This window comes from Epinephelus lanceolatus, chromosome 22, assembly GCF_041903045.1.
Source record: "Epinephelus lanceolatus isolate andai-2023 chromosome 22, ASM4190304v1, whole genome shotgun sequence".
In the NCBI taxonomy this organism is placed as follows: domain Eukaryota; kingdom Metazoa; phylum Chordata; class Actinopteri; order Perciformes; family Serranidae; genus Epinephelus; species Epinephelus lanceolatus.
This window is the reverse complement of record NC_135755.1, coordinates 31,976,561-31,986,025: the sequence shown is the minus strand read 5'-3', so window position 1 is coordinate 31,986,025 and position 9,465 is coordinate 31,976,561. Positions and strand designations below refer to the sequence as shown.

General features: G+C 47.7%; 24 non-coding genes across 24 annotated transcripts; all 24 read left to right on the top strand.

Annotated features, from left to right (window-relative positions):
• The first annotated feature begins 127 nt into the window (after positions 1 to 127).
• Positions 128 to 246, top strand: LOC144461649 (5S ribosomal RNA). The gene has a single exon (XR_013490351.1). It is a non-coding gene; the product is annotated as a 5S ribosomal RNA (ribosomal RNA).
• A 265-nt stretch (positions 247 to 511) lies between these two features.
• On the top strand, positions 512 to 630 carry LOC144460463 (5S ribosomal RNA). The gene has a single exon (XR_013489181.1). It is a non-coding gene; the product is annotated as a 5S ribosomal RNA (ribosomal RNA).
• A 278-nt stretch (positions 631 to 908) lies between these two features.
• On the top strand, positions 909 to 1,027 carry LOC144460838 (5S ribosomal RNA). The gene has a single exon (XR_013489557.1). It is a non-coding gene; the product is annotated as a 5S ribosomal RNA (ribosomal RNA).
• A 265-nt stretch (positions 1,028 to 1,292) lies between these two features.
• On the top strand, positions 1,293 to 1,411 carry LOC144460751 (5S ribosomal RNA). Its single transcript, XR_013489470.1, has one exon. It is a non-coding gene; the product is annotated as a 5S ribosomal RNA (ribosomal RNA).
• A 285-nt stretch (positions 1,412 to 1,696) lies between these two features.
• On the top strand, positions 1,697 to 1,815 carry LOC144460627 (5S ribosomal RNA). Its single transcript, XR_013489345.1, has one exon. It is a non-coding gene; the product is annotated as a 5S ribosomal RNA (ribosomal RNA).
• A 276-nt stretch (positions 1,816 to 2,091) lies between these two features.
• LOC144461648 (5S ribosomal RNA) lies at positions 2,092 to 2,210 on the top strand. The gene has a single exon (XR_013490350.1). It is a non-coding gene; the product is annotated as a 5S ribosomal RNA (ribosomal RNA).
• Positions 2,211 to 2,495: 285 nt separating this feature from the next.
• On the top strand, positions 2,496 to 2,614 carry LOC144461647 (5S ribosomal RNA). Its single transcript, XR_013490349.1, has one exon. It is a non-coding gene; the product is annotated as a 5S ribosomal RNA (ribosomal RNA).
• A 265-nt stretch (positions 2,615 to 2,879) lies between these two features.
• Positions 2,880 to 2,998, top strand: LOC144461645 (5S ribosomal RNA). Its single transcript, XR_013490347.1, has one exon. It is a non-coding gene; the product is annotated as a 5S ribosomal RNA (ribosomal RNA).
• Positions 2,999 to 3,283: 285 nt separating this feature from the next.
• Positions 3,284 to 3,402, top strand: LOC144460837 (5S ribosomal RNA). The gene has a single exon (XR_013489556.1). It is a non-coding gene; the product is annotated as a 5S ribosomal RNA (ribosomal RNA).
• A 265-nt stretch (positions 3,403 to 3,667) lies between these two features.
• LOC144461644 (5S ribosomal RNA) lies at positions 3,668 to 3,786 on the top strand. The gene has a single exon (XR_013490346.1). It is a non-coding gene; the product is annotated as a 5S ribosomal RNA (ribosomal RNA).
• A 286-nt stretch (positions 3,787 to 4,072) lies between these two features.
• LOC144460932 (5S ribosomal RNA) lies at positions 4,073 to 4,191 on the top strand. Its single transcript, XR_013489651.1, has one exon. It is a non-coding gene; the product is annotated as a 5S ribosomal RNA (ribosomal RNA).
• Positions 4,192 to 4,455: 264 nt separating this feature from the next.
• Positions 4,456 to 4,574, top strand: LOC144461643 (5S ribosomal RNA). Its single transcript, XR_013490345.1, has one exon. It is a non-coding gene; the product is annotated as a 5S ribosomal RNA (ribosomal RNA).
• A 284-nt stretch (positions 4,575 to 4,858) lies between these two features.
• On the top strand, positions 4,859 to 4,977 carry LOC144461642 (5S ribosomal RNA). Its single transcript, XR_013490344.1, has one exon. It is a non-coding gene; the product is annotated as a 5S ribosomal RNA (ribosomal RNA).
• A 265-nt stretch (positions 4,978 to 5,242) lies between these two features.
• Positions 5,243 to 5,361, top strand: LOC144460235 (5S ribosomal RNA). The gene has a single exon (XR_013488951.1). It is a non-coding gene; the product is annotated as a 5S ribosomal RNA (ribosomal RNA).
• Positions 5,362 to 5,625: 264 nt separating this feature from the next.
• Positions 5,626 to 5,744, top strand: LOC144461641 (5S ribosomal RNA). Its single transcript, XR_013490343.1, has one exon. It is a non-coding gene; the product is annotated as a 5S ribosomal RNA (ribosomal RNA).
• Positions 5,745 to 6,009: 265 nt separating this feature from the next.
• On the top strand, positions 6,010 to 6,128 carry LOC144461640 (5S ribosomal RNA). Its single transcript, XR_013490342.1, has one exon. It is a non-coding gene; the product is annotated as a 5S ribosomal RNA (ribosomal RNA).
• A 285-nt stretch (positions 6,129 to 6,413) lies between these two features.
• LOC144461639 (5S ribosomal RNA) lies at positions 6,414 to 6,532 on the top strand. The gene has a single exon (XR_013490341.1). It is a non-coding gene; the product is annotated as a 5S ribosomal RNA (ribosomal RNA).
• Positions 6,533 to 6,818: 286 nt separating this feature from the next.
• LOC144461638 (5S ribosomal RNA) lies at positions 6,819 to 6,937 on the top strand. The gene has a single exon (XR_013490340.1). It is a non-coding gene; the product is annotated as a 5S ribosomal RNA (ribosomal RNA).
• Positions 6,938 to 7,200: 263 nt separating this feature from the next.
• LOC144461637 (5S ribosomal RNA) lies at positions 7,201 to 7,319 on the top strand. Its single transcript, XR_013490339.1, has one exon. It is a non-coding gene; the product is annotated as a 5S ribosomal RNA (ribosomal RNA).
• A 284-nt stretch (positions 7,320 to 7,603) lies between these two features.
• Positions 7,604 to 7,722, top strand: LOC144461636 (5S ribosomal RNA). The gene has a single exon (XR_013490338.1). It is a non-coding gene; the product is annotated as a 5S ribosomal RNA (ribosomal RNA).
• A 265-nt stretch (positions 7,723 to 7,987) lies between these two features.
• Positions 7,988 to 8,106, top strand: LOC144461634 (5S ribosomal RNA). Its single transcript, XR_013490336.1, has one exon. It is a non-coding gene; the product is annotated as a 5S ribosomal RNA (ribosomal RNA).
• Positions 8,107 to 8,392: 286 nt separating this feature from the next.
• LOC144461402 (5S ribosomal RNA) lies at positions 8,393 to 8,511 on the top strand. The gene has a single exon (XR_013490103.1). It is a non-coding gene; the product is annotated as a 5S ribosomal RNA (ribosomal RNA).
• A 264-nt stretch (positions 8,512 to 8,775) lies between these two features.
• On the top strand, positions 8,776 to 8,894 carry LOC144460996 (5S ribosomal RNA). The gene has a single exon (XR_013489715.1). It is a non-coding gene; the product is annotated as a 5S ribosomal RNA (ribosomal RNA).
• A 285-nt stretch (positions 8,895 to 9,179) lies between these two features.
• On the top strand, positions 9,180 to 9,298 carry LOC144461633 (5S ribosomal RNA). The gene has a single exon (XR_013490335.1). It is a non-coding gene; the product is annotated as a 5S ribosomal RNA (ribosomal RNA).
• The last annotated feature ends 167 nt before the right edge of the window (positions 9,299 to 9,465 follow it).

Below are 9,465 nucleotides of genomic sequence, written 5' to 3'. Positions count from 1 at the left end.
AAATAAATGGCGTGTGGGTCTTGTCATGGTGCTTGTTGAGTGCAGGAAAATGACAGATTACCATTTGCCATCCACCCTTGCTGATGTTTTACCATCTATAAATGGCGTGCGTGCATGCTCTTCCATGGCTTACGGCCATACCACCCTGAATACGCCCGATCTCGTCCGATCTCGGAAGCTAAGCAGGGTCGGGCCGGGTCAGTACTTGGATGGGAGACCGCCTGGGAATACCCGGTGCTGTAAGCTTTTTATTCTCACCTTTCATCAGCAGAGGGCGCTGCTCCTCCTTTACTGGAGCCAGCTCCTTGGAAAACAGCACCAGTGGACAAACTCTCTTTTTTTTTTTTTTTTAATTTGTCAGTGAGTATATGTGCATTAACTGAAAAGTAAATGGCGTGTGGGTCTTGTCATGGCACTTGTTGAGTGCAGGAAAATGACAGATTACCATTTGCCATCCACCCTTGCTGATGTTTTACCATCTATAAATGGCGTGCGTGCATGCTCTTCCATGGCTTACGGCCATACCACCCTGAATACGCCCGATCTCGTCCGATCTCGGAAGCTAAGCAGGGTCGGGCCGGGTCAGTACTTGGATGGGAGACCGCCTGGGAATACCTGGTGCTGTAAGCTTTTTATTCTCACCTTTCATCAGCAGAGGGCGCTGCTCCTCCTTTACTGGAGCCAGCTCCTTGGAAAACAGCACCAGTGGACAAACTCTCCTTTTTTTCCCTTTTTTTTTTTTTTTTTAATTTGTCAGTGAGTATATGTGCATTAACTCAAAACTAAATGGCGTGTGGGTCTTGTCATGGCGCTTGTTGAGTGCAGGAAAATGACAGATTACCATTTGCCATCCACCCTTGCTGATGTTTTACCATCTATAAATGGCGTGCGTGCATGCTCTTCTATTGGCTTACGGCCATACCACCCTGAATACGCCCGATCTCGTCCGATCTCGGAAGCTAAGCAGGGTCGGGCCGGGTCAGTACTTGCATGGGAGACCGCCTGGGAATACCCGGTGCTGTAAGCTTTTTATTCTCACCTTTCATCAGCAGAGGGCGCTGCTCCTCCTTTACTGGAGCCAGCTCCTTGGAAAACAGCACCAGTGGACAAACTCTCTTTTTTTTTTTTTTTTAATTTGTCAGTGAGTATATGTGCATTAACTGAAAAGTAAATGGCGTGTGGGTCTTGTCATGGTGCTTGTTGAGTGCAGGAAAATGACAGATTACCATTTGCCATCCACCCTTGCTGATGTTTTACCATCTATAAATGGCGTGCGTGCATGCTCTTCCATGGCTTACGGCCATACCACCCTGAATATGCCCGATCTCGTCCGATCTCGGAAGCTAAGCAGGGTCGGGCCGGGTCAGTACTTGGATGGGAGACCGCCTGGGAATACCCGGTGCTGTAAGCTTTTTATTCTCACCTTTCATCAGCAGAGGGCGCTGCTCCTCCTTTACTGGAGCCAGCTCCTTGGAAAACAGTACCAGTGGACAAACTCTCCTTTTTTTCCCTTTTTTTTCCTTTTTTGTTTTTTTTAATTTCTCAATGAGTATGTGTGCATTAACTCAAAACTAAATGGCGTGTGGGTCTTGTCATGGCGCTTGTTGAGTGCAGGAAAATGACAGATTACCATTTGCCATCCACCCTTGCTGATGTTTTACCATCTATAAATGGCGTGCGTGCATGCTCTTCCATGGCTTACGGCCATACCACCCTGAATACGCCCGATCTCGTCTGATCTCGGAAGCTAAGCAGGGTCGGGCCGGGTCAGTACTTGGATGGGAGACCGCCTGGGAATACCCGGTGCTGTAAGCTTTTTATTCTCACCTTTCATCAGCAGAGGGCGCTGCTCCTCCTTTACTGGAGCCAGCTCCTTGGAAAACAGCACCAGTGGACAAACTGTCTTTTTTTTTTTCTTTTTTTTTTTTTTTAATTTGTCAGTGAGTATATGTGCATTAACTGTAAAATAAATGGCGTGTGGGTCTTGTCATGGCGCTTGTTGAGTGCAGGAAAATGACAGATTACCATTTGCCATCCACCCTTGCTGATGTTTTACCATCTATAAATGGCGTGCGTGCATGCTCTTCCATGGCTTACGGCCATACCACCCTGAATACGCCCGATCTCGTCCGATCTCGGAAGCTAAGCAGGGTCGGGCCGGGTCAGTACTTGGATGGGAGACCGCCTGGGAATACCCGGTGCTGTAAGCTTTTTATTCTCACCTTTCATCAGCAGAGGGCGCTGCTCCTCCTTTACTGGAGCCAGCTCCTTGGAAAACAGTACCAGTGGACAAACTCTCCTTTTTTTCCCTTTTTTTTCCTTTTTTGTTTTTTTTAATTTCTCAATGAGTATGTGTGCATTAACTCAAAACTAAATGGCGTGTGGGTCTTGTCATGGTGCTTGTTGAGTGCAGGAAAATGACAGATTACCATTTGCCATCCACCCTTGCTGATGTTTTACCATCTATAAATGGCGTGCGTGCATGCTCTTCCATGGCTTACGGCCATACCACCCTGAATACGCCCGATCTCGTCCGATCTCGGAAGCTAAGCAGGGTCGGGCCGGGTCAGTACTTGGATGGGAGACCGCCTGGGAATACCCGGTGCTGTAAGCTTTTTATTCTCACCTTTCATCAGCAGAGGGCGCTGCTCCTCCTTTACTGGAGCCAGCTCCTTGGAAAACAGCACCAGTGGACAAACTCTCTTTTTTTTTTTGTTTTAATTTGTCAGTGAGTATATGTGCATTAACTGAAAACTAAATGGCGTGTGGGTCTTGTCATGGCGCTTGTTGAGTGCAGGAAAATGACAGATTACCATTTGCCATCCACCCTTGCTGATGTTTTACCATCTATAAATGGCGTGCGTGCATGCTCTTCCATGGCTTACGGCCATACCACCCTGAATACGCCCGATCTCGTCCGATCTCGGAAGCTAAGCAGGGTCGGGCCGGGTCAGTACTTGGATGGGAGACCGCCTGGGAATACCCGGTGCTGTAAGCTTTTTATTCTCACCTTTCATCAGCAGAGGGCGCTGCTCCTCCTTTACTGGAGCCAGCTCCTTGGAAAACAGCACCAGTGGACAAACTCTCCTTTTTTTCCCTTTTTTTTCCTTTTTTGTTTTTTTTAATTTCTCAATGAGTATATGTGCATTAACTCAAAACTAAATGGCGTGTGGGTCTTGTCATGGTGCTTGTTGAGTGCAGGAAAATGACAGATTACCATTTGCCATCCACCCTTGCTGATGTTTTACCATCTATAAATGGCATGCGTGCATGCTCTTCCATGGCTTACGGCCATACCACCCTGAATACGCCCGATCTCGTCCGATCTCGGAAGCTAAGCAGGGTCGGGCCGGGTCAGTACTTGCATGGGAGACCGCCTGGGAATACCCGGTGCTGTAAGCTTTTTATTCTCACCTTTCATCAGCAGAGGGCGCTGCTCCTCCTTTACTGGAGCCAGCTCCTTGGAAAACAGCACCAGTGGACAAACTCTCTTTTTTTTTTTGTTTTAATTTGTCAGTGAGTATATGTGCATTAACTGAAAACTAAATGGCGTGTGGGTCTTGTCATGGCGCTTGTTGAGTGCAGGAAAATGACAGATTACCATTTGCCATCCACCCTTGCTGATGTTTTACCATCTATAAATGGCGTGCGTGCATGCCCTTCCATGGCTTACGGCCATACCACCCTGAATACGCCCGATCTCGTCCGATCTCGGAAGCTAAGCAGGGTCGGGCCGGGTCAGTACTTGGATGGGAGACCGCCTGGGAATACCCGGTGCTGTAAGCTTTTTATTCTCACCTTTCATCAGCAGAGGGCGCTGCTCCTCCTTTACTGGAGCCAACTCCTTGGAAAACAGCACCAGTGGACAAACTCTCCTTTTTTTCCCTTTTTTTTCCTTTTTTGTTTTTTTTTAATTTCTCAATGAGTATATGTGCATTAACTCAAAACTAAATGGCATGTGGGTCTTGTCATGGTGCTTGTTGAGTGCAGGAAAATGACAGATTACCATTTGCCATCCACCCTTGCTGCTGTTTTACCATCTATAAATGGCGTACGTGCATGCTCTTCCATTGCTTACGGCCATACCACCCTGAATACGCCCGATCTCGTCCGATCTCGGAAGCTAAGCATGGTTGGGCCGGGTCAGTACTTGGATGGGAGACCGCCTGGGAATACCCGGTGCTGTAAGCTTTTTATTCTCACCTTTCATCAGCAAAGGGCGCTGCTCCTCCTTTACTGGAGCCAGCTCCTTGGAAAACAGCACCAGTGGACAAACTCTCTTTTTTTTTTTTTTTAATTTGTCAGTGAGTATATGTGCATTAACTGAAAACTAAATGGCGTGTGGGTCTTGTCATGGCGCTTGTTGAGTGCAGGAAAATAACAGATTACCATTTGCCATCCACCCTTGCTGATGTTTTACCATCTATAAATGGCGTGCGTGCATGCTCTTCCATGGCTTACGGCCATACCACCCTGAATACGCCCGATCTCGTCCGATCTCGGAAGCTAAGCAGGGTCGGGCCGGGTCAGTACTTGGATGGGAGACCGCCTGGGAATACCCGGTGCTGTAAGCTTTTTATTCTCACCTTTCATCAGCAGAGGGCGCTGCTCCTCCTTTACTGGAGCCAGCTCCTTGGAAAACAGCACCAGTGGACAAACTCTCCTTTTTTTCCCTTTTTTTTCCTTTTTTGTTTTTTTAATTTCTCAATGAGTATATGTGCATTAACTCAAAACTAAATGGCGTGTGGGTCTTGTCATGGTGCTTGTTGAGTGCAGGAAAATGACAGATTACCATTTGCCATCCACCCTTGCTGATGTTTTACCATCTATAAATGGCGTGCGTGCATGCTCTTCCATGGCTTACGGCCATACCACCCTGAATACGCCCGATCTCGTCCGATCTCGGAAGCTAAGCAGGGTCGGGCCGGGTCAGTACTTGGATGGGAGACCGCCTGGGAATACCCGGTGCTGTAAGCTTTTTATTCTCACCTTTCATCAGCAGAGGGCGCTGCTCCTCCTTTACTGGAGCCAGCTCCTTGGAAAACAGCACCAGTGGACAAACTCTCTTTTTTTTTTTGTTTTAATTTGTCAGTGAGTATATGTGCATTAACTGAAAACTAAATGGCGTGTGGGTCTTGTCATGGCGCTTGTTGAGTGCAGGAAAATGACAGATTACCATTTGCCATCCACCCTTGCTGATGTTTTACCATCTATAAATGGCGTGCGTGCATGCTCTTCCATGGCTTACGGCCATACCACCCTGAATACGCCCGATCTCATCCGATCTCGGAAGCTAAGCAGGGTCGGGCCGGGTCAGTACTTGGATGGGAGACCGCCTGGGAATACCCGGTGCTGTAAGCTTTTTATTCTCACCTTTCATCAGCAGAGGGCGCTGCTCCTCCTTTACTGGAGCCAGCTCCTTGGAAAACAGCACCAGTGGACAAACTCTCTTTTTTTTTTTTTTTAATTTGTCAGTGAGTATATGTGCATTAACTGAAAACTAAATGGCGTGTGGGTCTTGTCATGGCGCTTGTTGAGTGCAGGAAAATGACAGATTACCATTTGCCATCCACCCTTGCTGATGTTTTACCATCTATAAATGGCGTGCGTGCATGCTCTTCCATGGCTTACGGCCATACCACCCTGAATACGCCCGATCTCGTCCGATCTCGGAAGCTAAGCAGGGTCGGGCCGGGTCAGTACTTGGATGGGAGACCGCCTGGGAATACCCGGTGCTGTAAGCTTTTTATTCTCACCTTTCATCAGCAGAGGGCGCTGCTCCTCCTTTACTGGAGCCAGCTCCTTGGAAAACAGCACCAGTGGACAAACTCTCTTTTTTTTTTTTTTTTAATTTGTCAGTGAGTATATGTGCATTAACTGAAAACTAAATGGCGTGTGGGTCTTGTCATGGCGCTTGTTGAGTGCAGGAAAATGACAGATTACCATTTGCCATCCACCCTTGCTGATGTTTTACCATCTATAAATGGCGTGCGTGCATGCTCTTCCATGGCTTACGGCCATACCACCCTGAATACGCCCGATCTCGTCCGATCTCGGAAGCTAAGCAGGGTCGGGCCGGGTCAGTACTTGGATGGGAGACCGCCTGGGAATACCCGGTGCTGTAAGCTTTTTATTCTCACCTTTCATCAGCAGAGGGCGCTGCTCCTCCTTTACTGGAGCCAGCTCCTTGGAAAACAGTACCAGTGGACAAACTCTCCTTTTTTTCCCTTTTTTTTCCTTTTTTGTTTTTTTTAATTTCTCAATGAGTATGTGTGCATTAACTCAAAACTAAATGGCGTGTGGGTCTTGTCATGGTGCTTGTTGAGTGCAGGAAAATGACAGATTACCATTTGCCATCCACCCTTGCTGATGTTTTACCATCTATAAATGGCGTGCGTGCATGCTCTTCCATGGCTTACGGCCATACCACCCTGAATACGCCCGATCTCGTCCGATCTCGGAAGCTAAGCAGGGTCGGGCCGGGTCAGTACTTGGATGGGAGACCGCCTGGGAATACCCGGTGCTGTAAGCTTTTTATTCTCACCTTTCATCAGCAGAGGGCGCTGCTCCTCCTTTACTGGAGCCAGCTCCTTGGAAAACAGCACCAGTGGACAAACTCTCCTTTTTTTCCCTTTTTTTTCCTTTTTTGTTTTTTTTTAATTTCTCAATAAGTATATGTGCATTAACTCAAAACTAAATGGCGTGTGGGTCTTGTCATGGTGCTTGTTGAGTGCAGGAAAATGACAGATTACCATTTGCCATCCACCCTTGCTGATGTTTTACCATCTATAAATGGCGTGCGTGCATGCTCTTCCATGGCTTACGGCCATACCACCCTGAATACGCCCGATCTCGTCCGATCTCGGAAGCTAAGCAGGGTCGGGCCGGGTCAGTACTTGGATGGGAGACCGCCTGGGAATACCCGGTGCTGTAAGCTTTTTATTCTCACCTTTCATCAGCAGAGGGCGCTGCTCCTCCTTTACTGGAGCCAGCTCCTTGGAAAACAGCACCAGTGGACAAACTCTTTTTTTTTTTGTTTTAATTTGTCAGTGAGTATATGTGCATTAACTGAAAACTAAATGGCGTGTGGGTCTTGTCATGGCGCTTGTTGAGTGCAGGAAAATGACAGATTACCATTTGCCATCCACCCTTGCTGATGTTTTACCATCTATAAATGGCGTGCGTGCATGCTCTTCCATGGCTTACGGCCATACCACCCTGAATACGCCCGATCTCGTCCGATCTCGGAAGCTAAGCAGGGTCGGGCCGGGTCAGTACTTGGATGGGAGACCGCCTGGGAATACCCGGTGCTGTAAGCTTTTTATTCTCACCTTTCATCAGCAGAGGGCGCTGCTCCTCCTTTACTGGAGCCAGCTCCTTGGAAAACAGCACCAGTGGACAAACTCTCTTTTTTTCCCTTTTTTTTCCTTTTTTGTTTTTTTTAATTTCTCAATGAGTATATGTGCTTTAACTCAAAACTAAATGGCGTGTGGGTCTTGTCATGGTGCTTGTTGAGTGCAGGAAAATGACAGATTACCATTTGCCATCCACCCTTGCTGATGTTTTACCATCTATAAATGGCGTGCGTGCATGCTCTTCCATGGCTTACGGCCATACCACCCTGAATACGCCCGATCTCGTCCGATCTCGGAAGCTAAGCAGGGTCGGGCCGGGTCAGTACTTGGATGGGAGACCGCCTGGGAATACCCGGTGCTGTAAGCTTTTTATTCTCACCTTTCATCAGCAGAGGGCGCTGCTCCTCCTTTACTGGAGCCAGCTCCTTGGAAAACAGCACCAGTGGACAAACTCTCTTTTTTTTTTTGTTTTAATTTGTCAGTGAGTATATGTGCATTAACTGAAAAATAAATGGCGTGTGGGTCTTGTCATGGCGCTTGTTGAGTGCAGGAAAATGACAGATTACCATTTGCCATCCACCCTTGCTGATGTTTTACCATCTATAAATGGCGTGCGTGCATGCCCTTCCATGGCTTACGGCCATACCACCCTGAATACGCCCGATCTCGTCCGATCTCGGAAGCTAAGCAGGGTCGGGCCGGGTCAGTACTTGGATGGGAGACCGCCTGGGAATACCCGGTGCTGTAAGCTTTTTATTCTCACCTTTCATCAGCAGAGGGCGCTGCTCCTCCTTTACTGGAGCCAACTCCTTGGAAAACAGCACCAGTGGACAAACTATCCTTTTTTTCCCTTTTTTTTCCTTTTTTGTTTTTTTTTAATTTCTCAATGAGTATATGTGCATTAACTCAAAACTAAATGGCATGTGGGTCTTGTCATGGTGCTTGTTGAGTGCAGGAAAATGACAGATTACCATTTGCCATCCACCCTTGCTGCTGTTTTACCATCTATAAATGGCGTACGTGCATGCTCTTCCATTGCTTACGGCCATACCACCCTGAATACGCCCGATCTCGTCCGATCTCGGAAGCTAAGCAGGGTTGGGCCGGGTCAGTACTTGGATGGGAGACCGCCTGGGAATACCCGGTGCTGTAAGCTTTTTATTCTCACCTTTCATCAGCAAAGGGCGCTGCTCCTCCTTTACTGGAGCCAGCTCCTTGGAAAACAGCACCAGTGGACAAACTCTCTTTTTTTTTTTTTTTAATTTGTCAGTGAGTATATGTGCATTAACTCAAAACTAAATGGCGTGTGGGTCTTGTCATGGTGCTTGTTGAGTGCAGGAAAATGACAGATTACCATTTGCCATCCACCCTTGCTGATGTTTTACCATCTATAAAAGGCGTGCGTGCATGCTCTTCCATGGCTTACGGCCATACCACCCTGAATACGCCCGATCTCGTCTGATCTCGGAAGCTAAGCAGGGTCGGGCCGGGTCAGTACTTGGATGGGAGACCGCCTGGGAATACCTGGTGCTGTAAGCTTTTTATTCTCACCTTTCATCAGCAGAGGGCGCTGCTCCTCCTTTACTGGAGCCAGCTCCTTGGAAAACAGTACCAGTGGACAAACTCTCCTTTTTTTCCCTTTTTTTTCCTTTTTTGTTTTTTTTAATTTCTCAATGAGTACGTGTGCATTAACTCAAAACTAAATGGCGTGTGGGTCTTGTCATGGTGCTTGTTGAGTGCAGGAAAATGACAGATTACCATTTGCCATCCACCCTTGCTGATGTTTTACCATCTATAAATGGCGTGCGTGCATGCTCTTCCATGGCTTACGGCCATACCACCCTGAATACGCCCGATCTCGTCCGATCTCGGAAGCTAAGCAGGGTCGGGCCGGGTCAGTACTTGGATGGGAGACCGCCTGGGAATACCCGGTGCTGTAAGCTTTTTATTCTCACCTTTCATCAGCAGAGGGCGCTGCTCCTCCTTTACTGGAGCCAGCTCCTTGGAAAACAGCACCAGTGGACAAACTCTCTTTTTTTTTTTTTTTAGTTTGTCAGTGAGTATATGTGCATTAACTGAAAACTAAATGGCGTGTGGGTCTTGTCATGGC